The sequence below is a fragment of the Scatophagus argus genome, chromosome 9, assembly GCF_020382885.2.
Source record: "Scatophagus argus isolate fScaArg1 chromosome 9, fScaArg1.pri, whole genome shotgun sequence".
Taxonomy (NCBI): domain Eukaryota; kingdom Metazoa; phylum Chordata; class Actinopteri; family Scatophagidae; genus Scatophagus; species Scatophagus argus.
Window position 1 is genome coordinate 5,414,876 of NC_058501.1, and position 14,903 is coordinate 5,429,778.

The window sequence follows — 14,903 nt, forward strand, 5'->3', positions numbered from 1 at the left end:
AACATGCAGTGCGCTTTGAAACAAAACACTACAAGCAAAAAAGCACATCAACAAAACAGTCATAATGTAAAAATAAATAAATAAAAATAAAAAATGTAATCAAAATACCACACATCCCCAAAACATCTTGAGATTACACCAGAATGTTAAAGTTGAGGGAAGTGATGAAAATACTAAAAGAGGGTGGGATGAACAAACTATGCTCCTCCCAATGGGAGTGTGCAAATCTGTAAATAAAGGCTTTTTGTAAGGGAGGAGGAGGAGGAGGAGAGAACCACGGGCAGTATATTCTTACTGCTAATCTCAGTGTCTTTTAATGTGGTCAAAAGCTTAGATTGTGACACCTCCAGGGGATAACCGGCACGCCTTTATGGATTAAAATCATAAATATTTGTAGTCATTTTGAGGAGTTCATATCTTAATAATAGTGTTGCATTATTAAGAGAGATGAAAAATGTATCTGACAGTGGAAAGTGAGGGAATGCAGCCTGTAGAAAGAACAAATTAATTAATGACATTCTGTGAAAACCTTTAACATTACAACAAAATGACCTTTTAATAGTCTATTCTGATATCTGTAAAGAAAAATGTCCACTGCAAATGTATAATTTTAATAATATATTTATAAATGTATAACTAATAACGGAATTAAAAGTCAGACAAATTGTTTTTATTCTTCTTTTCATCCTGTAGAGACTTAGACAAAGGCGAGTTGCCTGATGGTCACCTGAGATGGCTCCATATAGTTGACACCAATAGAATATTTCCCATTTTTATTTTAAATATGAAACTTCAGTGAAAATATACGTCTTCTGCATACAATGTGGAAAAGAACATTTTTGAACTATGCGTAGCCTGTGTTAAATTGGAAGACATGAACCACAGATTAATATAAACCAGCTGAGCAACTTCCATAATCAGATGTTCAGACCTTCACTGTGTTCACAGCATTCATAGATCACTCAAAACAACATTTGCAGTGTAGTACTGGGGAAAGTGGACAAATTAAATGTCCCATCTTTCATTATATTGCAGGAGTTCGAATGACGTTTAATAAATATGTAACAATTACCTCAGTTTTTTATATTCTTTACCTGATTCTTGATTGCTTTACATTTCATTCACGTAAATTAATTCGCTTTAAACCACAATAGTTTGTACAGTGAGAAAGAAATCATACAGCTCACACAACTTGTTTTGTTCCTGAATGTTTTCAATCTGTCAGGAAGAATAACAGTTCAATAACAGTTTATCTATCTATTGATATTCACAGTCAGAGAATTCTTTCTGTAATACTAGCACAATTCAAAGAAAAGCTGTTATAATCACAGTCTAATTGTGATTCTGCAAAACCACTACATCAGATTATATGTACTACAGTGTGGCTCACTGTACTGACCATGTTTCTGTTTCACTGCTGTATATCACTGTTTGTATGCAAGGCAGAGGTTTGTATGCCAATCGCCTAAACATATTTGCTCTTTTGTACATGAGCACATCATGTGTTTTGACATCCTGTGATTTAATATTATTCATTTTTATGAGGTCAAGTAAATTATATTTGATATGTGTGGCTGATCCTTTCCCCCTTTTCCTATATGTGCATGAGTAACTGAGGACCCACATCTGAACGCAACATTATAATACAGTCTGTTGATGTATTTTATAAGTGTGTCTGCTGGTTTATTACATATGCAGAGGCATCAGTGCACAGCAAAATGGAAAAATGCATCAATATATTCACAGAAAGGCAGGCCGTAGACAGCTCAGAAAATAAATCTACATCTGCCAGGCTCCATGCAAACAGCAGAGCCATCCTTAATGGTGAAACCATCGATGAAAACAGATAAAAATATTAAATATTCAGACATCCCTTTCACCCAGTATCAAAAGCGTCCAGATGTGGGAAGCTGAAGTTGTTATCACGAAGGCAACGACAGGCATTGAAAGAAATTCCTCTGAATTTTCAACCATATAAAAGTATTTTATGGCATGCAAATAAATGGTAATTTTTGACTATGGAGAAAAAAAACATGCCAATAAACCCTATCATTTGGGACTAAAACTCCACAAACAGGAGATACTTTCAATTTGCTTTGCCTGTCTCCCCGCGTTAGATGCTTGCGATTGCCGCGAAATTAATCCATTTAACAATCTGTGGCTTAAATTTGAGGATTTCCAGTTTTTTTTTCGAATATCAATAAGTTCCAATTGAAGAGAGGATTCTTTTGCAATTCAGGCATGTGCAGGCGATAACGGCAGAGTTGGCATGAAGAGAGGCAAAGATGGATTAATTATGCAGAGAACATGGAAATTCTGCTTATCATCGCTTAGCAAAGGAGCCCAGCTCACATAATCAGAAAACGAGGATGAAAAAAAATAACAATGCAATGGCACCTTCCAGCCCATCATCTTACAAGTTAGATTTTTCCTGTAATTAAAAAGTAACATACAATTATATTCATATCTCATATGCAGAGTGAGTGATGAGTGGGTGTATATTAAATAATTGCATTGGGATATAAGGGTTGGAGTGAAAAAAAGGGAGAGAAAAAGAAGTTTTTTTTAAAAAAAAAATCTTGTCTCACAGGGGTATAGCTCCCTTGGGTTGGACTGAACTACTTAGAAACTGAAAACTTAAATTATCTTTGGAAAGCAAACAAAGACAAAGGCTAAAGAGAGAAGCTACTGTATATTTACTGACTTGTGTTTTTGAAATGTGCTCTTGGTGCATATTGCAAACAAAAATAATAATGTCTAAAGGCAGTTGTGCTAAATCCCCTCTGAGGATGTATCTTATGGAAAGATATATTCTGCATTTTGTTTCTCATTTCATGTCGTCTTCAGATTTCACCATCACAGTTACCCGTTCCAGGATGTCGAGAAGCTGTGTTCAGCCTGCCAGTTCTCTGAGCAGCAGCTAATATGTGCTGACCTTACACTTGCATTTCTCTTGTTCCTTAAAGAGTAGCAGATTAAACTATAAATGTTGTACAGTAGATGGTTACAAACAGGCTTTTCTGAGACACCTCTAAAAAACATTCTGCTTTAAGGTCAAGGGTTAATGCTGTAGCTGCAGATGAATACATTATATAAGTTGGATTTACAAGCTTATTACTGTAAAATGTACAAATGTTGTATGCAGGGTGAGTAAAATGATGGCTGCCTTTGTCCTCACATGCTTACTGAAATCTGCCTAAGATCTGGCTAATGAGGGTTACAAGCCCTTTGTGCTGGTTGAATTTTGCATCTTCAGAGTGCATAGTAACTAAAACACATCACATCCATATCCTAGCAACGACCCTTTGGATGGCACAAGAAGGCACTAAGAATCTTTCACAAGATTTCATCCAACAGTGATGTGTTCAGTTAGGAAAAACAGGATAGAAAACATATGTTTTATTGTCATGTCAGTAGTTAGTCAAAAGTTAGTCAAAGAAGAGTAAGTATATTACAGTACACATAATGTAAGTCAGTAATTCAGACTAATTCCAGCTTCTGTTTGGTAACTGTTCTGTCACATGCTTGTTGTAAATTATGAACCTACTCCAACATCCATCCTGACTTTTTGAACCGACCCCAAAAAGCAAATCCCATGAAACTTCTCGAATCTGTCTTTTTATCCCAGATAGCTTTCCAGTTCACTTGCAGATTGCGGTGGCCTTTCAGACGGCGCACCTGTTGCTTGAGCCTTGATTTCGCTTTTTGATCAGAGGGCCCTTTGACAAAAGAGGGAAAGAAGAGGCTGAAGAAGAGGGAGAGGCAAGAGAAAAGATCCTTATCGAATGCTCTCCACCGGACAATGAATTTTCCCCACCATTCAAATGTATCTGCAGAATGCTTGAGTGATTCATTACAGCAGATTCTGAAGTGTGACAATGGACCTCAGAAATGAGTGATGGTATCTTTTTGCTGATTTCATTTCCCTGATCCTCCTTATCCCCATGGCCTGTGTACCTCTATTAATTAGAAAGTAGGGATTTCCACTCATCAACTGATGGGTTTCATGCTCTGCTCTGTCACAAATCTCCTGTCCACGCTATCTCTCTCCTTCCAACCCATGGTTGCTTTGGAACGTACATACTCCGCTCCGGCTTCAATCTCAGCTGCAAGTCAGGGTGGCTTTGGTGATTCATAAATATTTATAAACCGATTAAGAAAGAATAATAAAGTTATAAGACAGTGGTTGGTTACCCTTGAACAGTGCCGTGGATGACTTCCTAAGGAGGGAAAATGTGATCATCCTTTCTACTACTTTTTTTGCTACTGTTTTATTAGGAAATCATTCTTCCTCACCATTTTCAACATGGAAATTATTGGTTTATTATTTTATTCCTCACTTGAGCAATCTCATAAAACAATTACTAATATGACATGTATGACTATTAGCTTCCATATGGACAGAAAATTCATAAATATGCATTCAGAGTGCGGCAGTATTGACAGGAACAGCAGGATGATGCCAAGTAGTAAGTACAATGACAAACTAATGACATTTTAACCCTTTTATTTGCTGACGTTAAGCTCATTATTTGGGGTCTCACAGTAATCACTGCTGAATATGTAGACATGATAATTGTGATGGTTGTAGGAATCATTATTATCAGGAATATTTTCCATTTAAATGTTTTCCTTTCTTCTGACGTTTTTAAACAGCATTGTGGACAAGTGGTAAAGCTAAAAGAAAATATTTCATGATTTGCAGTATATGCTATACAGTATATGTTTTTGCAGAAAGTCACTCACAGACAAAGGTGCAGTATTTCACAGTATTATGTTCATAGAAGTACAACATTCAAAATATAATTGTAGACATGGTGTGTCAGCCAGTGTGATGTAGACGTGAATGTGTGTGCGTAATGGAGTCTAAGATGTTGTCAAGCTTAGGCAAAAACAAATACATACATATTATATTTAGAGGTCAGTGCATCATTGTTTTTATCGGTTGATATATATTTTATTACAGCTTTCATTTGAGTGTGTGAAATGTAGTTTATATCTATTATCATATGAAACGTACTTCAGAAAATCATATGCATTCCATCTGAGCCTGTTCTTTAGGTAACTGTTTTTTGGGATTGGGAATCTCATGACAGTAGTGATCTCTGACTACAAAGCATCTCATAAAATAAAAACAGCATTCACAAGAAAGTAGTAAAAGTAGAAAAAAAGCTCAGCAAAGCAAAAAGCTATATTTGCTACATCAGAGCAAATGACACATTGTGCAGTTCTCAAAGCACCTCTTGCTTAGGTTTTTAGGGACAGTCTGACTCTTGAAAGTGCCATTAATTATTAATGATACCCAGCACAGCTGAAATGGCCAATTTCCCTGTTGTCTCTATGACTAGAAGGGTGCTTGAGGGCGAAGACCTGCAATTAGCTGTTATACGTGGGTGGCCATTCTAGACAGCATCAACTCTTGTTAGTAGCATGACTGCAGAGGAAAGGAGGCTGAACCCCAAGACTAATTATCCTTTCCCTCTCCCTTAAATATGAAGACATTAAAGTTGATTAGTCTTTCTAATTAGGTTATGCTTTTTGATACCACTTATGTTTTTTGCTTCTGGCTTTTATGTATGATAATCTCTTTTTTGCATACTTGCCTACAAAGTTATTCCATTGTAGTCATACATAAGGGCATCTCAAATGGTGAGACAGGACCACATTTATTTTGTGTTTAAAAAATGTATTATGTGTTTTGCTAAGTATTTGGCATTTTTTGAATATTTCACCATGTGACGTTTCTTTGGAACAATGGAGACCCTAAGTTGACTTGCACATGTACTGAGTTTACAAAGGAATGAAGCCACAAGAGCCACTTAACCCAAGATGCAGCTTTCAAGTAATAGCTAAATCTGATATACCAAACCCTCTCCCCCTTTGCAACAGCACACAAGGACATGACTGGGCAGAAAGAGGAGAATCCTCATCTGTAAGATTAGGTTTGGCAACTCTACTCCTCTCCTCTGGCTGTCAGATCAGCAGAGTAAATTATATTGAGATCCTCTCAGAGATGACAGATGAAATCTGTCTCTTTGGGCTTGACGTGGAGCTGCAGGTGATACATGATATGTGATAAGGCGTGATGTCACGGCCGCAGGTGGCTCCCCCCTCCTCCCTACATCCCTTCTACTTGTGTGGAAAAATGGCAGCACTGTGAGCAGCTCACAGAGAACTTTTATCTCTCCCCATCTGTGTGGTCTCAGGCGCGATGATCTTGGACTCCAGCCATCTCAACCTTCATGCCATTTAAGAAAAAAAAGAGGGGGGGCAGGGGCAGCAGGATGGAGAGAAAAGACAGGGAGAGAAGGGAGGGGGTGAAGAAGCCTGTCCAATCCTGCTTTTAAGTTTTAAAGAAAGCAGGAAGCTGTCTGACATGTTTTTGTTGAGCATATAGCTATATGTCTAATTTCTAAACAAGATGGAGTTTAGATTATTTAATTTCTAAATTGCTACCATTGGGTATGCTTTTTTTTATTTTACTACGTTGTCATGTTCCTGTGCAATTGTTTGCATGGTGCAGAGGAACATCAGTGTGGGAATCACAGGGGGTTGAACTTGAAAACATCTACATTTAAAGTTACAAGCTTGAAACACACTGTGCTTTCCCCCATTCTAGTTCAATGAGATTTGAAGCACAAAAGGAGCAATCAAAAAAAAAAAAAAAAGTTAAAAAAATTGATGTGTAGTAAAAAAGTCAAGTTAAGTTGGTTAACGGCTTCACCCAGCGCTGGAACAGAATGAAGGGTATTTTCCTGCCAAGTCTTCCTGAACAAACAGGTACGCCTGTAGTTTTTGATAGGGACATCTTCACACTGCAGACACTGAGTGGAGCTTGAAGGACTTATCATTTTGAAATGAGGAAAAGTAAATATATGTTGCTTGTCAATAATTAGGAATGCCTCGCCTTTTGTTTCTATGCAGCAACTATGTATGTTGTTGTCAATGTGCCATTTCGGACTCAGCTGCACCTCAGAGATATAAAGGCTGGGCATGTTGTCTTCCCTGTATTGTGATATTACAGCTTGGCACAGTTCTTTCATGTTAAAGGATAAACACTAGCTAACAGTATATCAAGTCTGGGGTTGTGTGTGTTTATGCATAGAATAGCTTTTAATGGGCTATAACATCAAAGATTGTTTTAAGGTTATACAATACAGTAATGCTAGAATTCAATTAATTTCTACGATTGTCTAAGCAAAACGAGACAGGAGGGCAGTGCTAAGGCACAACATTCAGCTAAATAGCTTTGAACTACAGATAGTTTCCATTAATTAAACTGGATTGCAAGTTGTTTAATCAATTTCAGAACCCCAAACAGTGACAATCAACCGCCTGCAGTCAGTGTGTGCGCATGTGGACACGTGTACATGTGTACATGTGTGGGTATGTGCGTGCACGTGTGAGAGTGTGGTCAAAAAAGAGACGAAAACGAAAGCATTTCTCTGTTTGCAATGCTACCAGTGGTGCTGGCGCATAGGGTCTCACTAATTAACCTCCACGTTGATAATGTGCTTAATTACTTTATATTGCGATTTAGTTTCCTCCTAGAGGTTATTCTCTCTTTCAGATTGCAGAAATAATCTTACATGCCTCAAAGGTTTTGAGCGGAGAATGCGATGCCCCAGTGAAACTCTGGTGCAAGCAGGCATCTGTGGATAGACTTTGTGATTACCACAGCACTGACATCAATGGAAACCATTTGACACCTGGCCCAGAGTGAGGGCAGCATCAGGCTGCAAGAGCTTTGATTAAATGAAAAAAAAAAAAAAAAAAGACAAGCATAGTCGAGGGGGGAAAACTTGATGTAATTTTGTCTGATCACCACACTGGCCCTGTGTCCTATCAGGCAGAGGACCTCTCATCACCTTTAAATTTCTCTGGGCTCATGAAAAGACCAGACACAGGTTTGATAAAAAATGAAAGAGAAAAAAAACTATGGCAACAAAAAATGGGGTGGAATGAGACTCTGATCCTCTGCCTTTTGATATCTGGTGGAGTCACTATGCAACAATTTACATGTAGTACAATTTTAACTCCTTTGAATTCATGCATGCTTGCCGAGAAAGGGATACAGTATAGAAGAGAGGTGAGGAGGAAGATTCTGAACTTTTTACTGAAATACTGAAAATGCAAAAGCTGGTATGCTTTATCAGTGACACTCAGTATAGATTTTAAATGCTTTCTCTCCACATAAACTAGAAGTTAGGCATGCACAAATGAAAGCTGTCTGCAATTAGGATAAATTTAAGAATGACAGTAGTTTGTATTATAATGACAGTCTCCCTGACTGAATGTAAAGGACACAGTCCAGCGCAGTTTATTTGTGGAACAATACATTACAAATTACCACAGTGCTGAAACTGAGGAAATCAACTAAATACACCCTCACTTGGTAATGACATGGGATTGTTCATAGATAACAACACACACCTGCATCTCTCCTTCCCTACACAAGCACACTTGCAACACACACACACACACACACACACACACACACACACACACACACACACACACACACACACACACACACACACACACACACACTCACCTCCCCCTCTCTGTTTGTTTTGTTTTGGGCAGTGAGGATAACACCTGCCTCTTCCCAGTTAATGGTCTTTTTAATTCATGGCTCAAACCCATTTAAAGGCAAACCCTTTCACAATTTGCTTAATTTCTGATGTCATTTCCACCCTATAATTACTGTTCTCTCCCTCATATTTATCTGTCAATGTACCTGCAATGAAAATATAAGACCTTGACACCACTTTTGCAGAATCAAAATAGTATTTAATTTGATGTCTTTGGCCGTCAAACAACATTGTTCGAGGAACGTAATTAGGACAAATTTATCTTTTTTTTATTTGGGGGATATTGCCAAGACATGTGGGACCTTTATGATAAGAAGGGGGAAGAAAACGTTTGAACACCGCTGCCCAGTATCTCATGGTTATTGTGAATGGCTTTCAGTAAAATTAATGGTGTGGGGGAGATTGCAATGTGGCCGTGGTAAAACAGGATGCAGATGTGGTTACAGGGCATCCAGGTAAGGAAGCAGTCATTTCCTAAACACAGCACAGCTAATACACGAGCTTACACACACACGCAGGGTGTAAATGTAAGAGGCAAAATAGGAATTTGGATCATAGTCATTGTGTGTTCCTATTACTCCCATCATCCTCTCTTTTGTCAGTTTTGGCCCTTGACCTACCTTGCTGCTCCATAAACATAAAGATTTTTTTTGTAGTTTTAAGTCTCCAATTTGCCTGGTTTGCTTGATACCCAATAAGTCTCTTTTATTAGCATCAGAGAAGCACATTTTCAATACAAAACAGCCACTGCAGAGTTTCTAATAAAAATTTGAATTGAAAATATAGATAATAACAATTATTTTAATATGAAAGCATCCTTTTATGGTTAATGATAGTCCATGTGGAAAGGAAACGGCTACACTTCTTAACTTCTGCCACTACATTGGACTGCACTGATCTAGATGCACATGGGGAGGAATATGTGCGAGACAACTGCTCCCAGCAGAGTGAAAAATTACTCCTGCTCCTGTGTACAGCCAGATTTTCTGTACGCAACCTGCTATATGTTATGTTGTCAAGACTGATTTTTTTTTCTGCAGCAAAAGAAAATTAATTGCAAAGAGGGACGAGAATTTGTTTTCATATTGGCTTGGTGGCGCTGAGTGCCAGGATGGAGGAGGACAGCTGTGGGGGAAGGCTGGCCGACCCACTGCCTTCTGCCTCTCCCATGCCTAGCTGCACAGAGTCTGTGACAAAACAAGCCTGCAGGAATACTGGGCAAACACTGAGAGCCTCTCACTGGGATCCGCACTATTTCCTGAGAACGCCACGGCCAAAACATTCACACTTCCAATACTGTCATCACTTCTTTTTCTAAATTGAATTGTTGCATCCTCTATAAAAGATACGGAATAGTCATAATCAGAAAATGCCTGTTCAGTCAGTGGCTTGCAAATACGAGCACGGCATCACTCAGCGAGGTGCTGGAATTGCAAACAAACATGTTCTTTTGGCACGCTTTAACAACTCGCAACAAGAAATAAGGTCAAGCATGTTGTAAGTGATTCCACCTCTTCTCAATCTGCGTGTGCTCTCACTATACGAGGCTGTTGAGGCTCAGCCAGGAGAGATGAGAGAGATAGTGAAGGCTGAGGTAGGAACCATTTTCACACTGCCACAATTACAGGAACCGTCATTACATTGCTCACTCTTACTCAAATACAGATAGAAGCCCCAAAAAATTATGCGCAGGCTAGGAGGAGAAAGTGGCTCACTTCTGTTTGCTAAATTAATCGCTTCCTAAATGGCTCCAGGCCAGGCAAAGTTAACATTTGCAGTTTCAAAGGTTTTCAGCGCTTGCAATGAGCCATGAAATTACTGCATGCCGTCGAAAATGGCAGCTGATGAAAAGCCCAAGGAGCAGGTCCCACAGGCAGCGAGAGCTTGGAAGTGAAATCTTAAACACAAAGTCTCATTTCTGATTCGGATCGTAGTGAAATTCAGAACCAAAACTCAAGAATGTACAAGCCCATCTCCGAAAGCTGGACAGGTTGTGACAAGACAGATGACGAACAGCTGTTTGCAGCCTGGCAGGCTCATCCAGGCTCTGAGGAGAAGAGGTGAACATGGAGGTTGGGTTGAAGGCTCGTAATGATGATGTTGAGGTGCTCAGCTGCAGCCAGAATGGACTGACCCAAATTAGGTTTGATTAAATCACAGGGGTGATGCTGCAGTTCTGCAGACATGATTAACAGCAAAACGATTATGGTTTGGCTCAGCTGAACCTGACCAATTCACACCAACAGTCTGATGCTGGAAAACATTTGGATAGCAACTGAATTAAGCTGTGAGCACGTCCACGTACACCTGTAACATAAAACTGTTCATTTAGGATCAACTGCTGCTCTGCTTTAACTTGCTTAGAAATTGAGGATTTGCACCTACAACAACATTCTCCAAGAGCAGACATTCATATGAGATCATTTAATCCTAAAATAAATATCAGAGGTTTGATAAGAAACAAATATCATCCCTCATCATCAAAATGTTAAGATCACTGTTGCCAATTTCTTCACTTTTGATTCCACAGTCCTCTTCAGCATACATAAGAGAAAACCTTTCCTAAAAACTCCCACTGTGCTTGCGATCTCTAGCTCCTGCCTTGCTGGGGAAAAAAAAAAAGACTACATATCAATCTGCAATCATAGAGCCTAGCGGACACTTTGGATTGCAGAAACTTTGACCTATTTTTCCAATGTTGGAGTGACCAACCAATTTAGGAGCCAATTTGATTTTTTTTATTGAGCATGTGTGACATGAAATTAGATCCTCAGTTAGTTGATATCTGGAGGAGTTGGAAGATAATCATTTGATGTTGCCTGTGTATCTACTAAAAGAGTGATCGTCCACCTCCTCTAAGGCTAAAAAAACTCACCTCAGAATATTTTGTTATTTAAGTTAAATTTAAGCACTGGCATGTTGGCTGTAATGTAAATTAATTTTGAATTATTTGGTTAAAAACAGGAGAACAGTCTTTGCTGAATACCCACCTATTACTGCTAATAGAATTTTTGAGTATGTATATCTTGCTGTCCATGTATTAGTGGTATTTAAATATGTTATGCCTCCACCATAAAACATTAAGTACTCTATTGTTAGGTCAAATTTGGAGTGAGAGAGAAGTGGTGGATGTTTATAAATGAGAGCTTAATTAATTAAAGAATGCATTACATTTTAATGCTGAATTGTTAACTCTCGGTGTAGCCTCATTAATATGTGCCCCATGGGGATTTCAGTGCCATCATTTCACCAGGCAACCTGCTGGCTGCAGGTCCAGTGGCTATTATATAGTGCTGGAGATTGAAAGTTGACAAAGCAATTAATCACATGGAGGAATGACTATCACGTCAGGAATGACTGTTCAAATTTTCAACAGTGATGAGCTAATGCTGTATCTTATATGATTTCATTGAACCTGTTTAGTTAAACCACATTATCTAAAAATTTTTCTCAATTAAACTGAGTATCAAATCATGCAGATCTTTTTCATATTCTTTGTCCAGGTTTGAATCACATTTTGAGGAGTATGAAATTGTATATTGTATATATGATGGTCACAGCGTTAAAGAAAAAAATCATCAGGTTAGAAGTGTAAGGTTTGTGCAGTAGCCGGAGTAACTGTGAAATGGTTGCTGAACAGAGATGCCACTCTTGACTTTTTGTCAATAACGGGGTTTTTCAGTTTAAAAATGCATTCATCTTCAAGGTATTGGAAATAGAGGCAGAAATCAAGTCAAATATCTCAACCTCTCAAACAGGCAAATTAATCAAAAACATGTGTGTTCCTGTATAATGGTGAGTGTAGGTAAGATTTTTGAATGTATAATAATTTGTAGCTTTCTTTTTAAAAAGAAAAAATAATTTCTTTGTATGATACACAGACACTGCAGGTGAAAAACATGTTAAAATGAACAGCTCCATGTTGACTGGCCAAAGAGCACACGCATTTTATCATGAAGTAGCAGTAGTAGTGTTTTTATAAAAGATCAGTTCATCTAGATGACGAAATAATGTCTCTTTTCACTTGCACTGAGCGATTGGTCTTATTTCTTTTCATGTATTTATGTATTTTTGAGATTTTGCCCGCACTCCAATATTAACACCACTGCACTGGTGTAGAAGAGAGATCTCAGATGTTATACATGAAATGACCCTTAGATTTCTGAATTTGTATTCAGGGAAACTGGGCAACATGAAAGCATCAATATAACAGGCCATGTTGACTACAAAAGGATGCATACATGACCGAACAAATTTGGCACTGGTGTTCTTAATCATACAATAGTAACAATAGCAGTTAAAATGTTTGCATTTTCCCTTAGGCTCAGTTCACCCAAAACAATAAAAATACTCAACCACTCAACCCAACACTAGTCTAACAATCCACTCACTCACTGCTGTGAATAGCTCTTCTCAAGAAAAAGTATGTCTTGCTGTTGTTTTTTTCATTTTGAGTTTGGGTGAACTGATTTGTTATAGATGTTTGATCACTCGCACTGTTAGCTCAGTAAACAAAAAAAAAAAAAATAGTTTCTATGTACCATAAATAGTTCTGTATTGTCACTCTGATGCTGTGGGGAGAACCTCACAGCATGTGAAAACATGTTAACATGAACATAACAATGCTGTGTTCACTGGCCAAAGGGCAAACAAATCCCTGCGCCACTTGAATACTGTTGTTTAAAGCTTCTCCCTGAACCCAGTTGCTCTAAAGCTGCCATTTTCTATCCTTTCACTCCTAATTACCATAGCCTCTCCAGAAAGTCCTCTGTTGCTCCATCTGTCCCCTCAGCCACTGACAGAGATGCTCTAATCACCTCGCATAGCAGGGCTCACATGGGAAAAGGCTACACAACCACCATACTGTCTGAGATATAGAGCCGCTACTGGATGCCAACACCTCGTAGGGGGTAAGCTATAAACACTGGCCACAGCCTTGTATGGGATATGTTCAGTGATGTGCACTTAAATGGATCCATTTCATGTTACAGATCTCCCATACAGCCCGAAAGCACTGATGCCAAATGGGGTTTTGTGTGAAGTATATGTGACATATGCCGAGTGTGCCGACAGTCCATCAGTAGCTCACATCAAAATGACACTCGCGGGGATGAAAGTCTGCTTTTGGAGGAATATTACAGGTTTACATTAAGCTACGTTCTGTATGTACGCATGGCATATCACAGTGGGAAGGTCTGGAATGACAAGTATTTTTTAATGTTTAAATATATCAGAAAATAGATTAATTGGGAGAGAGGGAAACAGAAGAGGAGTTTGTAACTGAAAAAAACCCTTTATTGTAGAACCCTGCATGTGCTCTAAAGCCATGCCTCCACAGATCCATGCATTATTTAATCATATTCTGTATGCCCTGCAGCTTGATATCTCACCCTCCTTGTATTTTATTCTGTTATTCTCACCCAGGTTGACACCTCCTGACTTCTCATTTTTGCTTTACCCCTTTCTCGACGACTTTCATGTGTTCCTTTGTGGGGCGCTGCCAGTTTTCTCCAAAACTTTTCCTGAAGCAGAAAAGAGAAACTTTCCGGTTCTGCCAGAAAGCCTTCTCATCTTGGCGGAGGAGTAGCTGAGGGAAGTCTCAAATGATGACAGCCATCGTGAAAGGGCAGATAAGCCCGTGTGGCTTTGCCTCTGATTGTATGTTCATCTCATTCTGATCCGGCCGCGATTCTAAGCCCCTGTCTTGCAGTCCTCACTCTCCCAACAGTTGATCTTCTGCATGTCATTGAAATCGTCTTATAGCTGATCCAGGAGACAGGGGAAAGTGGCTGTTTGTCACCCAACTTCAGTCTTGGCAAGGAAGACAAGTTCTACGGTTTTTCTTTTTCTTGACAATGTGACTGACTGACCAGTTACTTCTTGTGATTTGCTCTACTTTACTGTAGTTGATGGAACACATATGAGTAAGCTGTAAAAAAAAAAAAAAAATTCCATTTGAAAACATCGTTATTTTATTCTAATGCCTGGTATTTTTAGGGCTATTGTGTTATTTGGAGGTATTACGTTTATATTTATTTATTCATTTATTAGTCTAATTGCTTTGTGTTGCAGCAGTCTCTATTCCTAGACTCTTTCTTCTTTTCAGGAAAAATGGTTAAAAACAGTTTAAAAACTCTTTGGGTTTGACAGTTATAGGGGTCAGACTGTTGACTACTCTTACCTGCCATGCATTTTCTATAGATCACGCTAAAACATATATATCAAATTAAAAGGCCAACATTTTCCCTTCAAACAACAAAAACATATTCTTTAGCTGTTGTTTTCTTTTTTTCAAGTGGCCTGATCCTT